The sequence below is a fragment of the Opisthocomus hoazin genome, chromosome 24 (genome assembly GCF_030867145.1).
Source record: "Opisthocomus hoazin isolate bOpiHoa1 chromosome 24, bOpiHoa1.hap1, whole genome shotgun sequence".
NCBI classification, from domain to species: domain Eukaryota; kingdom Metazoa; phylum Chordata; class Aves; order Opisthocomiformes; family Opisthocomidae; genus Opisthocomus; species Opisthocomus hoazin.
This window is the reverse complement of record NC_134437.1, coordinates 7100512-7124350: the sequence shown is the minus strand read 5'-3', so window position 1 is coordinate 7124350 and position 23839 is coordinate 7100512. Positions and strand designations below refer to the sequence as shown.

Sequence of the window (23839 nt, the reverse complement as noted above, 5' to 3'; positions counted from 1 at the left end):
GGAATGATCGCTCTTTCACGAGCTCGGAGTTGCTCTTTTCTGCCCCCCTTCACCTCCAGCCAAAAAGCTACTGCTGCAGGTAGGGCAAGGATTCTGCAAGCCTTTAGATGTACCACTCAACTTTTTTTGTCCTGAAGAAAATGTGCAGAGTTCATTCTGCCTAGATTTACCTTTACATCAATAAACAGAAAACTCCCCATACTCTAAGTATCAGTCAGAATCACCGGACTGAGAGTATAAAGGTAAAAATATTTCTATAATCCTATTAAATGCAAGTCTTGCTTCTAAGAAACCAGACAAATATTTGCCTCTATGCTGAAAAGCAGGGCACTGAGGGAAGATGGGTAAGAGGTCTCCCCTTCGGAGAGTCAACCGTAATAAGCAAACACAAAGTTCTGTCACGCTCTGGACTATCTGCACAAGTGGCAAAAAAAGGGGACTGTCACTCCAGAACTAAAACGCATTTAAGCTGCAGACTTCCCTGAAATACAAGGCCCATTTGGAAGAGAACTGCATAGGTTGTATCAAATCATGGCTAAACTTTGTCTTTCTTTAGCCACAGACCTGGTACTGCACACGCTGACATTGCCAGCTACTTACCGATGCCAGAGCTTTCATTCGGAGTGGGCGCCACAGATTCCCAGGGGATTCACATCAAACAAAAATCCTACGGTGTTCCCATCTACAAAATCCTCTATGGCACGCGTGCATCTGGATACATGGATACTAATACATAGTGTACTGTGCTTTTTGTGTCACAAAGGACATTGGGGAGCGCACGAGGGCACCAGCATTAGTACACTGTACATGTTTAATTTTTAAATACAGTTTTGTTTGTACGGGGAACCACAGTTACCCAACTCGCTTTCTCACAGTACCTGAGTCACTGGATACTACAAACAGTAAGATACCCAGTAGCAGCTTTCCTAAAGCAAAATACTTCAAGGAAGTAAACACAGACAATTTCAGAGGAATTTTGCAGTGCTGGTAGGAGCTACTCTCCGGTTTCTGGCAGTGTAAGCTGAAGCGGGTGGAGTTAGCATAAATTATCAAGACTTTGTTGCTAACATATTATACAGTGAAATAAGAACCCGTGTCTCCAGCTTCCGGCAGCTATGTTCATAAATAACTTCTAGTTTGGTAGAAACAGCCCTGATCTGTAAACCAGGTAGGTGGTAACGGCATGCCCAAGATGGCAAGTTTTAAATTATACCCATTCCCCAACTCCCTCCTTTTTTTTTCCACCAGTAAATATTTATGCACAGTCAGCCCTGAAGTAGAAGATCCCTACTGAACTACAACAGCTACAGGCTTATTCCGTATCACCCACAGTGCAAATCCAAGCCCAGGGTTAAGGAGATGATTCGCCATAAAGATAATCAGCACTGTCTCATTCCACAAGAATTTTAACTACACGATAACCTGGCCCTCCAGAACTATTGCTCCTAAACCCATACCATATCAACAGCACTTTGTTATCCATTAGAAAGGAAAAAAAAAAATACGCTCAGCACAGAACCCTTGTGACTACTGCTGTTTTCACACAGCCAAAGTACAGAGTATGTGCTCTACTCCGCTACGGACAGGAGATACTACATTTTTGATTTAAAAAATGCAAGCTTCAGTCACGATAATAAGCACATTCCATACACTTCACACTAAAACGCCTCAAGGACCGCTGTCACATGAAGAACGGGATGCAAATTTACACTTTGTCTGCTTTCTACATGTTAGTGTAACCTACATCTGATTGAAGGAGGTAATTAACCTTTCTCCATTCATATACTCAACCACTTAAAAGACAGTCATATACATGCGCTTAAAAATACACTAAAAATGAAAATGAAGTCGCATTTGCTAAGTGAAAATGACACGCTTGCCTTCTTAAATCGTGCTCTACATTTTTATGAGGACATTGCTGGCTGTGACCAATTGTAAAACAATTCCGTTCCTCGGAGATCCGGTATCGTTCTAACGCTCCGTTTGTGAGAAAAGGGAGTTAAAAGCAAAGGGGAAGCAAGCCCCTCCGAGGAGCCTCCATCCGCGGGTGACGCACGGGCAGCACTGACCTTTCCGCCTCCGCGGGACCGCTGGCCGCTCCCGCCGCTCCCCCGCCGGCGCGGGCAGCCCCGCCGCCCCGCTCCGCGCCGCCCGCTCTGCGGGAGCGGCTGGCCGGAGCCCGCGGCGGGGAGCGGGGAGGCGGCCAGCACAGAGGGCTGGGGTTGGTCCCTCCCCACCCCGCAACACACCCGCACCCAGCCTCCCATGCAACGGTGCGGGACACGAACGCCAGCTGCTTTCTGTCCAATGTCGGCTGTGCCGCGACCGGCTGAAACGCGGGATTTAACACACACACACACACCCCCCCCCAAAAAGGCACGTATAAATGAAAAGCACGAAACCGCTTGCCATTCCGAGCTCCCGTTCTGCCTTCCCTCGCTAGCACTGATTCATGCTTTCCCGAGGCTGTTGCAGGCATTTCAGCTGTAACCCTTTCCGAGCTGGAGCAGGCGAGGGAGGAAAGGGATTGTCCTGTCCCTCCGACCCACACAGGGATGTCCTTACCTGCTCTGGGTGGTTTTACCCCTAAACAAAGCTTCAGCAACTCTGGTGCAAGTGACCAGTAAGGGCTGTAAGAGCAGGAATCCATTCCCAGTTCTGCCAGCTGTATAACCTTGGACATATCACGTTATCTGCTGTTCTGCTTCCTCCTTTTTGAAGCCAGGGTAATATTTACTGGCTTCCCAGAGGAGACTTGTAAAGCTTAACGTATTTCTGTGTTTACGCAGCCAGTTTTAGAAGTAGCTGTGCAAAACTGATACTACATTTCCTAGTTTGTACACTAAACAATAAATAGGAAGGAAGTATTCTTACCCAACTTCCAAATCCCATTAGAAGACCGAAATCTTCCATCAGCCCACCACTGCAGCAGTCGGGATGATGAGAGGCGGCGAGGGCTAGCAAATAAAGAGGAACGCTCGGACGATGGATGACTGCCTTTCAGTCCTGGCTGTGCCATAAGCTTGCTGCGTGACCTTGATCAAGTCATTTTATTCTTTCTGTATTGGTACAAAACATAGAGCCATTCTCCCTTCTGTAAAATGGCCCCAGTTTTTTGTATTATTATGACTGCTACTATTTGCTGAAGCTCTAGCTCAAACATACAAACCATGATTTGTAACTAACAATATTAGATACTGTCCGGACACAGCCCACGGAAACTCAACATATCATCTAAGGGTACCTGATTTTGCACAGTTTATGCCAACTCAGCAGGATTGCTGAGAGTGTTCTTGGTTATGAGCTGTAATGCAGATACCAGGTGTATGAAATACCATATTAAAATGTACTAAACAAAAACCACCTTTTTTGTTTAAAATTCAACAGAAGAGGCTACAGAATCCCAAATTATACAAAACAATCAGTGCGACTCTGTTAGTTTTTTTAGTTTCATAAAACTTTGGATCAATGTTTTTTGCTAAATGCTGTATAACTGAGTGACACTATCCTTGTTAATTAGACCTAATGCATAAGGGCACAGCCTTGCCAATCCTGAGATCAGCAGCTACAGGAGAAGGGGAAGATGCAAGCTTGGCAAAGCCTGAGCAAAGTCAAACAGGTTATACCCGTTCTGTGCCTAGAAAGCCTAATGATTGTTTCTAAATCCCTTTCTCCCAATGCTAATTTGTCTTTGTTTCACCAAAACAGACATGCACAAATGGGACAAGCCAAAGATAGAAGAACTGCATAGGAAACAACATGCTCATTTAGGAAAAAACTATTCTGACTTTGCATCAGTAGCTGCTGGGCTTCAGGAACTACCACAACACTCTTCCTCCCCCCTCCACCACCCTCATCTGCAGGCCTCTGGCAGACCAAACTACGCAGGATGGATTCGTCTCGGGGACTACATCCCTCAGCTTGCGGTTCTGAACTCTTGACTCGCGCAGCTACGTTAATTCGACTAGAGTGAAACTTCATGACAGGAGAAAACGGAAGCACTCTGCAAAAGTGCAGGGGTTTGCACAGGCGATGAGGACAGAAATCCGCAGTAGTCCAGACCCAAAAGCACTGACATTAATGAGAACACAAGGTGAGAAAACCTGGGGAAATCCACCACCCAGCTGTCCCACAATAAAATACTCTGCTGCACCTTAAGGTAACCACAGACAGAGGATGACCCACTAAAGAGTGAAGCTAAAACCCACCTCCGTAGCCACCGACAGCCAATCCAAGCTGTACGAAACAGTAACAAAGTAAAAACAAAGCTGCCATTTTACAAAGTGATAAAGCAGCAAATCTCAACAGATACTGTCCACACCGCATCTGTTGTAGCTTAAGGTCTACTACGGTACTTAACAGCCGAGTAGAAGTGGCTGTAGGGGCAAAATAGAAGCAACTCTATTTACTGCACAGCTCCAAAAGAGACTCTTGCCAACTAACTGGAACCACTCACTATTACATAGGAGATACACTTACCACTGCACAGAAGTGGAGCGTATCCCCTGCCGACAGCATCCGGGAGTCTGGGGCACAGCTGAAGCAGAGGAAGTTCTGTCTGAACACGAGGAAGAACTTCTTCCCTCTGAGGCTGATGGAGCCCTGGCCCAGGCTGCCCAGGGAGGCTGTGGAGTCTCCTTCTCTGGAGATATTCCAGACCTGCCTAGACAAGGCCCTGTGCAGCCTGCTGCGGGTGACCCAGCTCTGGCAGGGGGTTGGACGGGGTGACCCACAGAGGGCCCTGCCAACCCCAACCATGCTGGGATTCTGTGGATTATACCCACTGTTGCTCTTCATGCTTCCACCACACGGTCGCTGCCAGCCATGCTAAGAGATACCATCCTCAGCTCCTGTGTCTCCATCCCATGCCAGCTGTTGTCTTGCACTTTGCCTGTAAATTCACCAAGGCCACAGACACTTTCTTGCTTTTTATTTGTACGTTTTTCAGTACAGCATAGCCTTTATTCAAGACAAGGGCTCTGGATTCTGTACTTCAACACTAAGAAGTATTTTGTTTCACAGCTAGGAAGGATTCACTAGTTATGTGCACAGCAGTGTTTCTTAACAAGTGTCACATTTTAAAAAGGCGTTTAGGACATCTCTTCTATGACCAGGCTCAAAACTGTCCTACAGTTTGATGTAAACTAACACAGCTTTACTGCACATAAGCTTGATTATTTCTGCTGGAAACAAGTTTTGACACTAATGGATCATTTTTCTAAGGTCGGCAAGATCTGGTCTCCAGTCAGCTATATTTTATCCTTATTTAGGGCTTAAATCATCGTAATAATAGCAAAACAAAATTAAAATTTTGACCCAAATTGTGGTGTTTCTTTTTTTAATTAAGAGAACCGAGCAGAATGATATCATTAACTGCAAGCTCCAATTTGCTGCTAAATTAGCAGTGGACTTGGAAACATTTTATCTCTTAATCCTTGGGGTAGCAGAGGGTAGTGCGGAATCAAATTTAAGAACAAGACTCCAATCCAGAAAGCTTCTGTATGCCACAGTTGCACTCACGACCAACCTACTACCTTCCAGGCTGATAGCTCACAAGAAGGCTAATTAGATTTACATAACGATTCAGCTTTCTACTACCTCAATAAACTTTGGGAAACTGCACCAAGAACTCCTCTTTCAGCCAATTGTCTCCTAACAGAAACTTCTGTCAACCACGCAAAGATTATCCAATTTGAATGTTGCCTGTCTCCTCCGCCAATAAATTCATTCCTCCTTTGATAGTTTCCCAGAGCTAAAACACCGTTCCATTTAAAAAGATAAAAATGCCAAGCAAGAGTGGATTTTAATTTTAACCTCCTTCTTTGCTTAGAGAACCTAAAGCAATCAAAGAGCAAGGATGCTGCACGACAGCTTCCTCCCTTGCTCATAATTTTTCGTTACATGAAAAATGGATTGCAATTAATAATGTATGCATGACAAGATAATGTAGGACTGCTTTTGATTCCAAAAGCAAATGAATTTAAATGGGAAAACATTTTAATGTTGACATATATGTATTTTCAAATAAATATCTTGAAGCAACACCATTCTCACACCGTATATTACAAGCACAATTCTAGCTAAGGCATTGCTCAACACGCACTGAAGCAAGTCCAGGAAACACCAAGACCAGCCGGACAGCTGGAACCAAGAAACTAAAACATTTAAAAGAAAATCTTGCTGCTAGCCCGAGATGAGAACTATTTCATTGTTAATTGATGGCATAGGTCACAAACTGCTCTCTACTGAAGCATGTGACAGGACATTTGCCTCCTCTGAGCCACGGAGCACAGTTGTTCATAGCCTGGTCAGTCTCATGTTATATAAAAAATGCTTTTTTTTGTACCAGAAGGACTCGGTGAATCACAACACAAGAAAGCAAGCCAGACTGCAATTTCTGACTGGCAAAACATATGTAAAAGGCTTTCAACCCCTCACCACATCAGAGTCTCCTTTGGTATGGTTAAAGTTAAATGAACTTCTAAAGGGCTGGTTTAAGCCCATGAAGGCACGATAAATGCTGAGCAGGCTGCAGCAGACACCTTCCAATCCCTGTCCAAAAGGGAGTCTGCATTCCTGTGCCTTCTCCCGTACGAGAACTATGCTCAAGGCTCTACTTAAAATATAAAGCTATTGCCACTACCGCACACCTCCACAATTAATCATCTTCCCAGGCCATCTATACAGCTATGTATTATTACACCCCCATGACAGTTATTGCCGTGCTGAATTCCTTGGTATAGGCCTTGTTCTTTTGATGACCAGCTAGTCTACTGCACAGATACTACTGATTTCCCTACAAACAAACTGCAGACTATGTGTACGTACTACCAGGGGAACAAGAAGAGGAAAAACAATTTAAGACCTCAGTGAAAAAACCAGCCTGCAAATACCCCAGATCAGGACTGCAAGATGAAGAGATGCAGAGAACAACCTCCTCTCACACTGGGTACATAACACAGAACATCCTCAACTCCCAACCAAGCCTTTTTTTTATAGGTATCAAATACAATTTTTGTTACAGGCTACGAAAGGAACGTTCCTCTAGCAATAGCTGTGTTGATATGCCATGCAAGCGCACAGAATGGAGAGTGTCCTACCAACTCCCATAAACCCAAGTCCAGGCTGAGCTATGGGTCACAGCACAGGTGCTGTGCCTGTGTAACTACCAGCAGGATCTGCACAGCTCAACAAGTTTTACAACACTTCTGCAGTAAAGACTAACACATCCATAAGCAAACCCACACCGAAAATTTTTAAACTCTTTCTTATCTGAATTTTCTACTATAAAACCTCCAAGTGTAAAACTACAATAGGATGCCTATACTTCAGCTCGACTAGAAGCAACACGTGAAGAGAAAGCCAAGGAGCAGATGTGTAGCTCTAAAGCCTGCATGGAACACGTGGCATGTGTTTATAAATCACCAACCATCATCTTCACTGGTGAAATCCCTGCCAGCAGTAGAAGAAACAGGTACTCCCTGCAACTTAGTGAAACCTTATTCCAAAGCAAAGAGGAACCAGCCTCGTGAAGTAGACGCTAGATGACTAATTTCAGAATTCCCACACTGCTTTTTCTTCCTCCGTCAAACAGCCTGAGCAAGCTGCCGCTCAGTACAAGTTCACGCTTGTACAGATGCTTTGCAATGCTGCGTCCAAGGTGTGTCTGTGCAATCCACCTGCTCCTATTCAGCAGTCACCACCTCAGCCACCTGCCCTCTTAGGGAATGAGGAATACGGCAGGGGAGGGAGCACGGACTTGACGTACTTGGAACATATTCCCCTCATGTCTTGGACATGGAAAGAGAGAACTCTGCATTACAAAAGAAAAGCAAGCTTTGTTAAATATTCACAACTTCAGAAGTTAGCTATGTAGAAATAAATCATCAGCTTCACAGCTGCTTAAGAGTAGTTCACGCCTAGGACTTGTTTTCACTCCATTTTTGGGTCAGGAATTGAAAACCTCTTTCTCCCAAGCCTAGAGAAAATGCAACATAAGGCACTAGGGCAAGAAAAAGGCCGGAGGGATGAGGAACAGAGACATGGGGGAGGAAAGCAAGCACAGTAATTGCCACATAAAAGTTCTGGGTTTCTCCAGACCTGGAGAAAACAGAAGCAGGCTCAGGAGCACAGAGAAGCAGAGGCAGGCTCAGGGAAGAGAGAAGGTGGCCAGGCACTGGACACTACTGGAAAGAACTCTGCCACCTTTAAAACTTGTGGGGAAGAGAGCAACACTGGCTTTTCATGAAAGCTTGAAGGTGCAACTGGACTGCCTAGCCTGTGAAGGAGGGGCCTTCTGCAGTGGAAGTTGGCCAGCTCTGGAATCAAAGTGTTTGAGTAACAGGGGAACAGATCAAATGGCAACTGGGATGGGCATATTTCACTGCAAGCAGGTCAAAGTCCTCAAAAATAACAGCTTCTTAGCCCTTGAAGGGCAGCACCTAAGGGAGCAACTTTTTCTCCAACGCAACAAGGAGACAGAAGGAACATCCTGAAAGTGATTTGAGCATCTATGTATCTACAACCAGCTGAAAAATGCGTATCAACTGTTAGCACCGTTGGTAGTCGAGGCTATCAGACCAGTTCACCTAAAGGCTGCATAAAGATACTTAATGGGACCACACAGTCTGTCCCCTGCAGCAGGGGTGATCTAACTTCGTGCTTGCACACCAGCAAGCTTCCCACCTTGGAGAGGTGGGAATTCCATTAAGCACCTATCTTGTAGCTGTCACACACCCAGCTTCTAAATACACAATCGTACAAGCGACTCCAGTTTTCTTTTCTCCCCCAGGCATAAAGCTAGCAATATGCTGCTCTGTTTCTTATATTAGCCAACCATGATTTGACTCACAGGAATACACTGTAATAATTCCGGTAATAATTCTGCCTCTGTCTCACCTCAGTACCCTCTTGGATGAAAGCTTTCAATTAAAATCTCCCCCAAGACAGCTGCAAGGAGAGAGAGGAGACTTCTTGTCTTCTTTATCACTGCCTGTTCTTATCACAGCCATAATTCTCCTTTCAGTCTGCCTGACCCTCTGCGAGACAGGCCTACAGTTCTGCCCGTTCAGACACTAAAGCTTGCTGATGCTGCGGTTCATGCATCCCCATCTCTATGTTCTCTCAGTTCTACTCTTTCCAATCCTGTGAGGACAATTACACCTTTGTTTTCCACACTCAACATCCCAGTACTTCATCCAAGCACCCTGCTCAGTAAAGGATATTGCTGATGTCCTCACTGTGAAAAGCAGGGAACTGGAAGAGAGAAAAGATAATTACTCAAAAATTACCAAAGGTGTCTCTATGATCTCTCAGAGCCTGGATTATGTGTCATGCCAGGTTCTTCCCACCTGACCAGAACACAACACATGCTACTTCTTTAGATATTAGTAATTAAGGACTGATAGTGAAGTCAGGCCACAACATCTCAGGTGATGGGTCTTAATGAAGCATCACTGACTGAAGCTGGATTCTGCATGGACACTACTGCAGCACAAAAGTATCTTTAAATGACTCTTCATGACCTCTCCCTTGGTCTCACACTGTAAAAAGACATTTTTAGAATCATTCCTCCTCCACTAGAGTTAAAAGGCCGTCTCAAGCCACATCAAACGAGCCAAACCATGAAGCTCACCTAACTTCCACTTTACCCTGCTAGCTTTTCACTGCTTTACCAGGTTCTTACTCAACTGCATTCCTTTTTAAGTTATCATCCTTTCTATTTTCCTGCTCTCCACCTTATTACCCCCTGCTTTCCTACTTGCATCTTTCACTGTCCTGCTGTTTTATTCATCTTCTATTTCCTTCTCCTAAAATATCATTCCCTCCACAACCCCTTATCCATATTCATCTTTCCGTTCTTTCATTCCTTCGTTATCATAAAATGTCCCGTTTCCCCTTTCCCAGATGTTGCTTTGTAAGAAACTCTTAGCCTGATACAATCAAAAAATAATCAGTCTCCTTTTCAAGTGAGTCTTGCAGTCATTAAACTTATTGATAGGGGTTGGAGAAAGTTGAGGAGTGCTGTTTGGTTTTAGTTTTTAGCACCATCCTTCTGCTGTCCCTAAATCGACATTTGATGCCAAGAGCTTTTATGGACAAATGAACTGCTAACAAAATCCTTCCGAAGTTAAATCAAGTATCCAGTGGTCTTAACACAAGCCTTTCTTCCTTGATACCAACACCTCACCAAGAATCCTTGAAAGTACAGGACCTGATCTCCCACCAGGGTGGCTGCTTACAAGGAACTCGCTCCACCACCAGTAAACTTTTATCACTAAGAATGCTGCAAATTCACTTTTGCACCTGTGCAACAGCCACTGTTAACAAGACACAGCAAATGTCATGTGTTAGATCACGTAACAGGGAAGGAGTTTAGTGAGGTAATTTATCCAGACATGGGACACATCATTATGCTCTAGATAATTCCCACCCCCCTCTGATAAAAACAGCCATGCTAAGCATTCCTTCCCCAGCCACAACACAGGCCACAGTCTCTCCCCTGCTCTGCGGCGAGTTTGGAAGCTTAGGAGGTGAATGAGATCCAGTTACATCAACTGGGACTGCTGAACGACAGACAAAGCAAGGTGCTGTCACAGTGTAAGAAACCAGGCTGGCTGCAGGCGGAACAGGAGGAAGGAGACAGCTGAAAGTCTCACACAAGCGCCAGATGGTTCTGCAGCGGCGGTGCAGGATCGGGAAAGGAACCACTTCATCAATGTTAGCGTTAAATCTGTATTTAAAGTTTGTGGATTAACCAGCATCAAGCAGGCAATCTCAACTGGGCACTCACCTTTATACAAGGCTTTTTCCAACTGCTTAAAGATAACAGGGCTTTTGGCAGGTAAAAAAGTGAAAGCAGTGAAGGAGCTATGCTAGAAGCTCAAGAATGACTTGGAACAGCAGGGAGCCTGCTGCTGTCTCAGATGTTGCTACCATAGCCTTGTAAAGGGCTGGAGTTGCAAAGAAAAGTCAAGCAGCTAAGAAAAACGGTGGGAAAACACAGCAGTATGGAAAGGAGCGTTCACAGTCTTCTGGAAGAGGCTGCGCTCTGCTCCCAGCAATGGCAGGATTCAGTCACTTGCAAATGTAACTAGGTGGAACATTCCAAATAAATTCGATGCGGTACCAGCTGTGATAGTAAGGCTGGATAAACAAAGGCTGAGGCCACACTCCAGCCTGTGCTTTGCAGAAGGTGCCTGCTCAACAGAAAGGACACAAATAAACACAACAACAAAGAAACAGAATACGCACAAACTTTCAAAACAAGGCCAAAACTTCTCATTGTATAAGACAAGTTGTCTTATCTTCACCTGCAGGGAGATTATTTGATCAGTCCCAGTTCTGTATCTGCAACTTCTACATTCCCAGATTATAAACACATGAATATGCTGGTTTGTGAGGCTTAAAGTAATATTCATGGCAGCCGTCATACGATATCTTTCATTAACTATATTGACTCTACACCTAGAAAGAAAACAGCACTGAGATCCTAGTGACAGAAACTTTTTGCTGTTATGGGGGTTTATTTGTTTTCGAAACATCAGACACATGGATAACACATGGAAACATATCTTGCACACCTTACCTAATACAAATGTTGCAAAGCAAGAAATGCTACTCCTACTCCTATCCCCAAGGAAAGCCACTGTGCCTCTCAGCTTCAGACAGTCTTCCGACGTTTTGAAGGTAAGAATTAGTGCTCACTACCGTTGACAGAAGAGCACACAAACAAAACACGGTGTGCATTTTTATTATATAATCTTTTCATGAAAAATCACTGGTTTTGTTAAAAATTGGACATAAATGTTTTCTGTCTAATAATATATTCTGTATTTTCTCAAAGTACCGCTTCTGGAATTTTTTTTAAACAGCACTGAAAGCTTTTAACACAGAACAGTTCAATGAGAATAAAATGGCTATTACACGAAGGAGAGATTACACTTTTTTCTTTTTTTCTCAAACAAAGAAAAAGATGAAAGACAAATCTAATTTTCTCTCATTACAATCCATTGATGTACACATTTTTGTTAATTGCTTTCCTTATGGGTATAATCTAAATGTTTAAAAGCCTAATAAACCTATGAAGCACCACAAGAAAATAAAAGATGATTGAGAAAGAGCTTGGGGAATCTTTTAGCCAGTTTTGCAAGGAGAACAACATCCAAGAAGCCTGGATGCATGTTACAGCAAGAAAATGTAAAAGTGCTATGGTTGGGGGGAAAAGACACACAGAAAAGGATATTACCACCCTGCTTTCCAGGCCTGACATCCAGAACACCTAATGCACGGGGGTACTGGCTTGGTGGGAAAGGGAGTATGAGAAGCTGCTAAACACATGTGCTAGAAGAATGAGCTGTAAGATGTACCGAAAGCTTCCCTGAAAAAAAAGTGTCTTGGAAGTACTTCAGCAGCAGTAATTTATCCCAGAGAGTTACGAGAGCACGGCCACTGACGTTTTGCACTTCAAGACTTCAACGCCCCTGGCCACCCGGCCTCTGAACCACCATCCCTGAAAACACAATAGCAAAGATTTAAACAGATGAACTGGAAATTGCCCCCAGTAGGCTATGAACTTGCTTCCTCATTAAGTTTCAATGATGTAATGAGCACAGAAGATGTAAAACCAGCAGTTAGGAAGCGAACAGACCCAGTCTCTCCCATCTCCACAAGGTGCCATTTATAAACATCCACAAACCCACAGGTCACTAAAACTCAATACAAACTGGAAAATAGATTTAAAGTATTCACACAGCAATTGGAACAAAATGGGGACTTCATGTGCTTTTTGTCTTCACGCTCAAACTCCTGCAGCAGGGCGGGTTTTTTTACTTTTAAGTACAGCCTTTTGTAGTACGTATTCACACAGTGTAGTAGCTAATTACCTGGTTATGGGTAAAACCAGTACTTTACACACATGCAATGCTTAATACTCTTTGTAACATATACTGGACTTACTTCATTCAGCAAAATGTGGGATGTTTACAACTATTACCACTCCTTTCCGGCTCAGATGCTTATTATCGCAGATTTAACAGGTAACTGCTTAAACCAGCAGAGTTAGGTTCAACAACCTGAAGTTCACAAGGGATTTTTCCAGGCCCTCATGCAGTTACAAGAGGAAGAATGCATAAGGATGCTCCACTGTTGCCTACTATCCTGTTGCCTGCCTTGCTCCAGCTTAAAAGTGGTCTTGCACAGCTTTTTAGAAAACTAATCTCATTCACTGAAATTATGTTAACAGAGCTTGAAAGGATGTTGCGGGGGGGGGGGGGGGGGGGGGGGGGGAAGACAACTACAAGTTCAGCTAAAAGAGCAAAAGAAGACAATGCTGTTCTTTATATCCTTTGTGACAACCTACCTATGAGAAAACAACTTTCTCCCTTAAAGCCAACTCACTGGTTAGGCTGACCTCTCTTTTGGTTCACAAACTTGCCTTCATTATTTTGTAAAGTAACTGCTGTTGGCATAAATCAAATCCTTCACAAATTAAAGAGAAGGAATGCAGCATAACCTGCTGAATACAACATTTTCCTGAAAAGCACTCTACCTGTGCAACCTTGGCTCAAGGCTCACGCCCTAGTTTTTTGGGGTGACACGTAGGATTTCTTAGACATTCATTACAAGTTATTTTAAACAGAGCTCCAGTCTTCCAGCATCTACCCCACGGACATGAGTGCTCAGCAGCTACAAGACTTCAGGTGTGCTACAACTGTAAAATATTTTCGTAAATCAGAACAGATTACAGGAGAAGATTCAAGTGCTTGAGTTCTTACTAGCATTACAGACCACTTAAAAAGAAAAACAAACAAAACCACTTTTTTCATTCAATGAAAGTTAGTTCCAGTAGAGTCCAGGAGTCCCAGCATAGATCAAACGCCTTGGTGCCAGCAGAAACATTCACAAAACAGAAGAGTTTGCACAGAACAGCTGGAGGAGAAACAAAGGGATGGGGCATCAAGTGACTTGGCTGAGCACACACAGGGAATTACTGTGGGATTACACTCCAGGTCCCCGAAGTCCCACTTCTGCTTCCTCACCTCTCACATTCCCTGCTGGTGTCACCAAAACAGATTTCTCTTTCTCTCTCAATAAAGCAGGAAGAAGAAAAATCACTGTGTGGTGCCAGAAAGGAAGGAAGGCTTTGCCATCTCCTGCATGTTTTGTTAAGCCAAAATAAGCCCTTTAAGCTCACCTCTGAACGCTGATTAAACCAAACAAGTAGCAAGTAAGTTTTCTCCTAGACTAGGAAAGGACATGAGTGTCTAACTCAAACCAAATATAACATAACTTTAAATAGTCTAGCAGAACAGCACATTACGAATCATCAGAGAAACATGCAGTCTTCTGCAGTAAACCACAGGGTAGTGAAAGAGCAGACCTCCAACAGCAGATACTTGTATTGATATCAACCACAGCTGGATGAAACACACTCTGCTTGCCTCTAATTCCATTTTAAAAGGGGATAATCATGCAAGGCTTAGATGTTAAATCAACTACACCACTCTTTCAGTGCCGCACTAAGGACTGAGAACTTGCTTGGGAAATGATGCAGCTGTGCTACAAAATAGCTCTGGGAGGGGAGGAAGAACAGGAGCCCCCACTGCAGGGCTCCCATGCCAAACAGCAGCACTGCCCTGCGAGGAGAACGCGGTTTCCCACAGTGCCTGCACAGGGTCACCGTACGGCGGGTTAAGGCCATGACCGTGCCAACCCAGACGCGTTCCCAGGGGAATGCAAAGGGCACCAATAATTTGGAGTCACTTTGTGTGCCTATTTGTCCAATCACCCAGGTGAACCTGCAGACACACCACCTCTCATCTCTTTAGAGGAGGAACAGGCTGTCACTTTTTAAGTCTCAACAATCCACATGTGGCTTTTAAGATGTCTCGGGACTCACGATTTCTGTAAGAGGAATAGAAGGGGGGTGGAAATCACTATGTTCAAGTCAAACCTATAAAAAGAAACACAAGTGCCAGACTCCTGGGTGACAACTGCCATGCAGTAGGAGGTGAATCATGACCTGGCATCGGCAGGCTGTAATTTGGTGCAAAGAAGCTATCATAATCGACAGTTACAGGTGAGTATTTTTATAAAAAGAGTGTACATTTGCCACAATAAGGATTTGGAGATTGTTCTTTGAATATAAATAAAACTACCAGATGAAAAATGTCATGTTCCCCCCCTTCAAAAATAAATTTATCTTAAAACCTAACCATGCAGATTGACATTTACTGTATGAAATTGAAAGACCGGGCAACAAAAACTCAGAGTGGGAATCACAGGCTCCTTTTGTGTTGGTTGTAGGACAAATTGAAGAAACAAAGTTGGAGCACCAAGTGCAATCATTTGACAATACTACTACTGAACTGGCTAGAAGCTCCTACTGTGCAAAGCTCTGTACCAACACAAAGACAGCCTCTGATTCAAAAAACGGCATACCAGAAGCAATCACTGGCACCAACACCCCATAAGCAAGAGGTGACCACTCCATCAGGGAAGCATTACCAAACTTGTTTATAAATATCTTCGAAACATGTACTGCACTATTATGCAACTGCTAAATATGTTCATATTTCTGAAAGCTAATACTGTGAAGAACTCCTAAGGGATGAATCTCTGGGAAGCACCGGATAGATTTCAAGCACACAAGTTTATTATTTGGATGTTTCTGACAACTTCATGCTTTAAGGGCTGTGATAGTAAACCAGAGCTGGTGCCAAAGCTGGTGCCTCTGCAAAGGGTCTCCAATTTGAAACAGCAATAATATAATTTTCTGTGCATCCTATATTTTATTATCCAGAAGAGAGTAATTTTACAAGAGGGATTTAAAATTTTTTTTTGTTTTACAATAAACTTGCTAGAAATCAAGATACTGCAAAATAGGAAAATTTAAGCTCTACTAATGCAGTGCACCACAATCATGCAAATAAGTAGCTTTCAGCCTTCTAATGCTCACTACAAACCCTCCAGATGATAAGCTTTTGTTTACGGATTTGCTTTAAATATATAACCTAGACTTACCTATGAGAAGGCCTGATATTTGCAAATTAAATCAAGACCATCCCCATAATTTTAAATCACTAAAGAAAAGCTTGCAGACATGTCTTAGCAGATCAAATAGAACTCCTGGCTGATTTAATGCAAATTTGTTAGTGCCAAACACCCAGCATTTCAGAACTAGTAAACTGTGTCTCCAATTATCACCTGTACAGTTCAAGGGACTGCATTTAAATAAAGATTACGAAAATGAAATGGATTTCAAATGCCTTTTTGCTACAAAAAATGACTGTTATTGAGTGTGACAGTTGCTCAGGGAAAGTGCTTCTAAAAATATTAATAGTTTTACTACAAGTGGTTTTAAAAGATTTAAAGGATGTTATTGCCAAGTTTTTTTCTTGTTGCCCCTTCTCTCCTGTAACAAGGTAACCAACAACACTTAGAAAAAAGGAAAACACCAAACACTGAGAAACAAGGATTTTAGTAAGAATGGTTGGGTGTTTGAGCACAGCAGCTGTGTCCTCAGCTGCTGGACCTCCCATCATCGCCTCACAGGCACACAGACCAGAACACAGCACACCACAGTATGCCTTCTTGAGAAACCCTGTTTGGACAGGTCTGCTGACAGGCTCTGCAGAACAACAGGCTACGTAACTCTGCAGGTACCAGGAGAGGCAGGCACTGGGGGAAAAAAAGAAACACACCCCAAAATAAAGAAAAAACACCCACACACACAACAAACAAAAAGCACACCACCAAAAACACACCAACAAACCACCAGACAAACAAAACACCCAAACACACACAACAACAACAAAACCCCACCACCTACAGTGGAAGTTACAGACATAAGACGACGACTTGCCTCTGAATGAGGAGCAGACTCTTCAGAAAGAAAAGTTTGGGCATGCTGGAACACCATAATTTATGGAAAAATGCAACTGGGCAAGTTCACTTCTTGCAAAACCCACACAATTTTATGAACCAGTACATCCAAATGCCTTCTCCTTCCTCGTCTCTTCTCTGGTAAGCTGCTTCTCCCAGAGTATACACTGACCAACGTATCGACCCTTTGTTACAGCTGCCTTTCAAACGGTGCCTCTCAATTTAATGGAACGGTAAACCTGGTGATACTTTCATGCTTCACTCGCCCTCTCTTCATAAAGAAATCTAACTGAATAAAGCCTTAATGTCAGAATCTGTAGCAATCAGGCCAGTAGGAATGATTTCAGCATCCCTGAGTGACCAGGCCTCTGCTTCTCTATAGCGTGGCAACACAGCACAACAGCTAATATTACCATGTTAATTCTAAACAAATGACATGCTAGCGAACTGAAACACCACGTAGTAACAGAACTTGTATTTCAAGCTCAGAATACAGTTTTGAAAAGGTGAGATAGATTAAGAGAGATCTATTGGGCAAACCAGGGACAAAAAATAATGTTTCCAAATCTTTAGGCTGAAGTTTGATAGACGAAAGGCTGGACATGAGCCGACAGTGTGCGCTGGCAGCCCAGAGGGCCAACCGTGTCCTGGGCTGCGTCAAGAGAAGCGTGGCCAGCAGGTCAAGAGAGGTGATTCTGCCCCTCTACTCTGCTCTGGTGAGACCTCACCTGGAGTCCTGCGTTCAGCTCTGGAGCCCTCAGCACAAGAAGGACATGGAACTGCTGGAGCGGGTCCAAAGGAGGGCTACAAAAATGATCTGAGGGCTGGAGCACCTCTCCTATGAGGACAGGCTGAGAGAGTTGGGCTTGTTCAGCCTGGAGAAGAGAAGGCTGCGGGGAGACCTGATTGCAGCCTTTCAGTACTTAAAGGGAGCCGATAGGAAAGATGGGGACAATCTGTTTAGTAGAGACAACAGTGATAGGACGAGGGGTAATGGTTTTAAACTAAAACAGGGTAGGTTTAGGCTGGATATAAGGAAGAAATTCTTTACAATGAGGGTGGTGAAACACTGGAACAGGTTGCCCAGAGAGGTAGTGGAGGCCCCATCCCTGGAAACATTCAAGACCAGGTTGGACAGGGCTCTGAGCAACCTGATCTAGTTAGTGGTGTCCCTGCTCGCTGCGGGGGGGTTGGACAAGATGACCTCTAGGGGTCCCTTTCGACCCAAAACTTTCCATGATTCTAAGTTTCAAACAAGTAACTGTTCTGTTCCTCAGGGATCTCAATCCCAATGCCCAATTACCAAACGATTTCCCAACATACTGCTTCCAAAGCAGAAAAAGCACTGAAATATGTATTGCAAAGAAGGGCAGATAAAAATCACTTGGCATAATTTGACTATCAAAGACAGGAGGAAGAAAAGCGAAGAAAAATGACTACATATATTCCTCATCTAAGTTCCTACACACCAAACCAACCTGATAGATTCAATGCTTTCAGTAATAAAACCTGTCATAACAGCATCAACTCCAAGAACGCTCCCAGGGCAACAACCATAACGTTTGACACCAGAGACTGAAGGATAGCTCTTTTACTTCAAAGCCACTACAAGACTTGTCTTCAAGTTTTGGCTTCAGCACAGCAGATGAACTACACGCCTGCTAGAACAATGCACCAAAGCACATTTCAGAGCACAAAGCAAGCACCGCATTCTTGGAGCTGGCAAGAAAACCTTTTTCACTCTCGTTGTGCCAGGCAGTGCTTCTCTTCACGAAGATGATGCATAAAGAAATGCACAAAATGCTATACGCACAAGCTAAAACGATGCATCAGCCTTGTTGGTTTCATTCATGTTACAGACCCCATGCTACCAGGACAGGATATTTTTCTTTTCTCTTCACTAAAGCTTTTAAAGCAGGCCAATGCAAATGTTACCCTTGATGTGACAGGATTTCTGTGCATAGAACACAGAATAGTCACCGATTCACCCAGATTTGTTCGCATATTAAAACCTGTAAGGATTTTCTGCCAAGTGACTCAGTACTTCATTTGGCCCTTTAAGGTGGGCTATATATGAGAATACTGCAAGACTCCATAACAACCTGGAAAATTTTTTTCTATCACATTTCTGGTCATAACCAACTAGATTGACTTCTTGCACTGCTCTTCCAGAAGTTATTGCTACTATAGAAACTTAGCCTCTTTGGTTTTCATGCCAAACTTACTCATGTCAACAACAAAAGCAAAACTCCTATTTACTCATGGAAGGGTTCAACTTCTTGTGACTTCATCTATTCAAGAAAAATATATGACACATAAGAGGTTCGGAATTTTTTTCTGTTTTGTGGTGGGTTTTTTTGTTTTGTTTTTTGTTTGTTTTTTTTTTTAAAGAATCCTATTGAATTTTTAAGCCAGCAATGATGTCCTCAAAAATTTCTCCCAAGTCACAAAACATGAAAGGAAGAACCTATAAAAAAATCATAAAAATTCCAAATTAGTTTCTGTAAAATTCCACATATTTTATCATTGTTGAGTATCATAACACTCCTACAGAAAAGCAGAAAACAGAGGAAAAAGGAAGGGGGAGAGGAACATTTGCTTCAAAAAAAAAAAAAAATCTTCAAGATCATGCCAAATGGAGAAAACATTGCTCTTCTCCCGATACTTCTTTCCAGAAAGGCTGATGAAATTAAGTACTATATACAACCCATGCATTCACTTCAAATGGCTTTTTAACATATGCCAACCAAAAAAGAAAAATGCAATAATGTTATACATGAAAAAACCCCATTGCATATTACTAAGAGACTGTAATTTCATTTTCATACTTGCCTAGGAGTCACGAGTTCTGCATTATGTGGCATCTGAGTATACAGACTTATTATTTCAGTATTTTGCAGAGTCTCAGTAGCATATGTTCCCCAACTTTCTTCTTTGCACATAGCTCTTCAAACTTGCAGCTAATCAAAAGAAATTTCTGGGATCTTACCTTCCATTTTTAGTGCTGGTCTACTTAAAAAAACCAAAGGGAACACAGCGATAGTAAGACATGCTTCTCTTTTGGAAAATAAGCAAAAGGAAACAATACCTCTGTTCCTCCCTTGATCAGATTATTGAGGCACCCAGGTTCAGAGAGTCTCAAGTACTGTTAACAATTCACCCAGCCCAGTGTAACATGTGGAAGGAAAGTAGCTGGGGAAAACAGGCAGCCGACAGCTAGAATAGGTTTGATGTAACATCAAACCACACGCACAGCCACGGCCCTCTGGGGCAGGGGTGGTGGGACACCTTTCTTTTGACTAAACTCCTGGACTCCTTCTGCCCAATTCAGTTTCATTGGATTCAGTTAAATTCCTTATCTGTGACTTCCTGAACAAGCACTTGTCTGTCAGATTCCCACGCTTCATTCATTAAGCCCACCAACTGCAATTTGCAAAGGCAAGAGCAGGATCATCACACCAATCAATTTTTCCACTGATCAAGGGTAAATGGCTGGTAACAAAACCTTGACGGATCACATGGAGGCAGCTGACTTTGAGCAAGTAAAGCCTTTGAGAAAAGGAACTGTATATGTATCATCAGTACACGCTAAGTATTTCTGCAAAACTTACCCTAGGAAATAAGCTAAGAACTAACTCTGGCCTAGATTTCCACTGTCCCCAATCTTCCTTGCTGTTTCCATCAGAACTAGTTTTCTTTACGCCAGTGTACGTCCAAGATGACTGAAATAACAGCTGAGTGACAAATTAATAGGGAACACAAAAAACTTAAGCATTACATCAAGAACTACGCCGATTCCATCATCGTGGGATTCTACCATACCATAACAGACTCGACTACACTATGTTAGTAACTATGCATACAAAGCAGCCCACATCCTAATTTGGGGGCAAACTTGATTTCACAGCTAGGGGCTTCCTCTGTTTTAGCATAGTCCAAACTGAGGCCTCAGGAAAGCTGATTTGCTGAGCTCTTCCCAGTATCCTAAATTTCAGTGCAAGAGGAGAGGCTGTCTCTTCTCAAACAACCCCTAACTGAACTGGCACCAAACACTTCCAGGTGCCTGTTTGGCAGACAGTATTCCCAACCAAGTCAAGCATTGTCATCATGTTGTACCTATACTGCAAATCAGTGGAAAAGGGAGAAAATAAAAATGTGGACTCTCAGATTTATCATGAGTGAAGGAACAGGTGACAAATGAGGTTCCAACCCCCGCATCAGTTCTGACGAGAAAACGACATGCTTTCCCTCACAGCACAGGAAAGCACATGTGCAGCACCCACATCTGTACTGCAGCTGTCTCCAGCCCTTCTGCTTTCTGCAGAAGCTTCAGTAGTCTAACAAATGCATTGATTACAATTTAAAATGAACCTGCACTGGAAGGAGGGAGAGGGGGAAGGAAAAAATGATGTGGCAGGTACCCTTGGCAGCAGTCTAAAGGACAGGCATTTACAATTATGGGATTGTTTTAACCAGGCAGCTTTCCTTCCTCTGAAGCATTTTTGTCCTCTGCACACTGCAGCTTATCCGATGTGCTCAGCAGTTCTATTTACACAGATGCGACTCACCTTAGAACTGCCTCAGACAATGCACCTCTTCCACTTTCTCTTAAAAAAATAAAAACAACAACAAAGGAAAAATATTGTGGAAATGAGATCTCTTTCTAAAGTTCATCCTGAAACGTCGACAAGACTGTAAAGACTATACAATATTCAAGATTCAGACTGTTCAAAACCGATGTGGGGGTCTCAGATGAGCAGAGGGGAACCGCTAGACCAGAAACTGTCATCCTCATTCCATGTGACACTGCCATATGCCTAGCACTGCAACAGCATCAGGAATAAGAAGATCCATGACCTCATCTGCATACAGAACATCATTTCAAAGGTGTCTTCAATGGTCAGACAAGTTAAACAGTTCGGTGTTTTTGTGGTTTTTTTTTACTGTAGTCCCTTAAGTGATACTGTGGTCCCTTAAGTGAATTGTTATATTGAGGACATTCCTTTAAAATAAGAAAAATATGCAAGAAAGCAGGGAAGCTTGGCAGGAAAGTTAGGTAGACATGTCCCTGGAGATCTCTCGTCTAAAGTCTGGGAAAAACAGGCTCTAATCTACTCTGGTACTCCATAGACTGCAAAAGAGAAATATTTTGCAGATGGTGTTCCTGAGGGGGTGTGGGAGGCAGAGAAAAATAACTTCTCCAGATTAAGTCTTTCTACAATGCCTAAAGGTAAAAAGGAATCTGATTTCTCTCACTTCTTCAAATTCTGCTTCTTGTTGTTTAGCTCAATCCTGGGTGCTTCCTTCTCTCAGTTCCCTAGAACCCCATCCACATGCTTCCTCTCCACTACCCCTTATTCCCTTCAGCGAGGCAAAACTGTTCCAAGGCTGCAGCCACCTGGTCACCACGGTCACCCAGTCTTCACTTCCCAACAGCTCTTTCCTCATAAGAGCTCCTCATCAACTCTGCAACAAGCAGGGGATTTTCTCTCTTTGCTCATCTGTGTAACAGGGTTGGAACAGCCAGACTCACAGCCACCGAAACGGAGTTAAAGTGATCAGGGCTTCTTGGGTACACATCCTTCCTTCCCCAGAAGACTGCATATGGGCTCAGTTTCAAGGACCTACATTGAAACTGGGAGTTGCCAAAAGTCACAACGGCTTAGGAACAATTTACTCATTCATTACTAATACCAGCAATAAGACTGATGTGATAAACAATATCACTTCCCACTAGAAAGCAGTAAGCTGTTCTTACAAAACAAAGCAGAAAACTCTCTTATCCTGTCCTCTATCATGTCCCAGCTATTTCAGTTAACTACAGATGATATATCATCTACAGCAATGTCTTTTGTTTAAAATCATAGTGTCAACTGCACGCTCATAAAAATCCTTTGTTCTCCTAAGTAAAAATGTTTTGGTTTTTTCGTTTGTTTTAAAGCTCAATACAAAAAGATCAATCTCTTCCTTTATGCAGACCTAACGCCCCAATTGGCAAAAGTTAATAGCAATAATCTCTACCCAGAAAAGGCAGAGTTGTTCCCAAATTCCTCAGCTGTAAGTAATCTTATGTGAACCACTGTGAAAGAAGTAAAACCCAGCTTGTCCTCATATGCAGACAAACTGAAGTGTCAGCATTCCTCAGTGAGCTCCAAAGTCAGAGAAAGCTGTTCAGCACATAACACGTAGGTCTACGTGCAGTTAAGTATGTGCTGAAATGCTTCTATGAAGTGAAGGGCCAAGACAAAGCTCCTAAATAGCAGCCACTTCTGCTCCCTCAGTTGTTACGTTGTGAAGTGCAGCCTTCTTGGATCGCGAGACTCCACCATCAGCCTGCCCAAGAAGAATCCAAGATGTGCTCTCCTGTTTCAGGCCTGCCAGGTACCATCGCTAAGCAGGCAGGACAGACTTACAGGAATAGGAAGGAAAGGTTCTCCACTAGCTCTTTTGTTCCCATCCTTTTCGGAAGGATGGAGTGGAATTAAAGCTCTCAAATCACCAGAGCTATTAAGAAACCAGGAGGTACTCCAGCTACCTGCAGACTCACACAGAACACAGGACCACTGCTTTGGTACAGAAACTATGCAGGATGACCTTGAATCTCCCTCTCAGGTACAAAACTCATGTAAGTATGCCTCGCCTCACACTTGCTCTGACATTTCAAATGCCATCACTAAGATGTCCTTATTGCACTTGGTTTCAATGGGCAAGTCCTATGAATGGAAACTGAATCAGGGCAGAGTCGGTTAAACAAAATTTTTGCTTTGCTGCTGCCTAATTAGACGATGCTGGCTAATCCTCTGCATTGCTTTACAGTGAAAGGAACCCAGCACGAGTGTTAAGATGGGTTTGTAAAGAGCTAAAAGCCATGAATTATTTCCTTTTACAGGGAGTATTTCTCTTGCACAAGTTGCTTCATCAAGTGTTCTTTTCTAAGGCTATATTATCCACAAAA

The 23839-nt window shown here is 43.2% G+C and overlaps 1 protein-coding gene across 8 annotated transcripts in view; it reads right to left on the bottom strand.

The window, feature by feature from the left end:
* The window catches only part of ARHGAP32 (Rho GTPase activating protein 32), a 275382-nt gene that overhangs the window by 206649 nt on the left and 44894 nt on the right, over nucleotides 1-23839 (bottom strand). The window contains exon 1 of one of the 8 annotated variants that reach the window (XM_075442314.1): nucleotides 2070-2139. The exons of the other annotated variants lie outside the window; for them this stretch is intronic. The gene's annotated coding sequence lies outside the window, so the exon portion shown is untranslated. Of the gene's footprint in view, nucleotides 1-2069; nucleotides 2140-23839 lie in introns of those variants that run through there. 8 annotated transcript variants of the gene reach the window in all.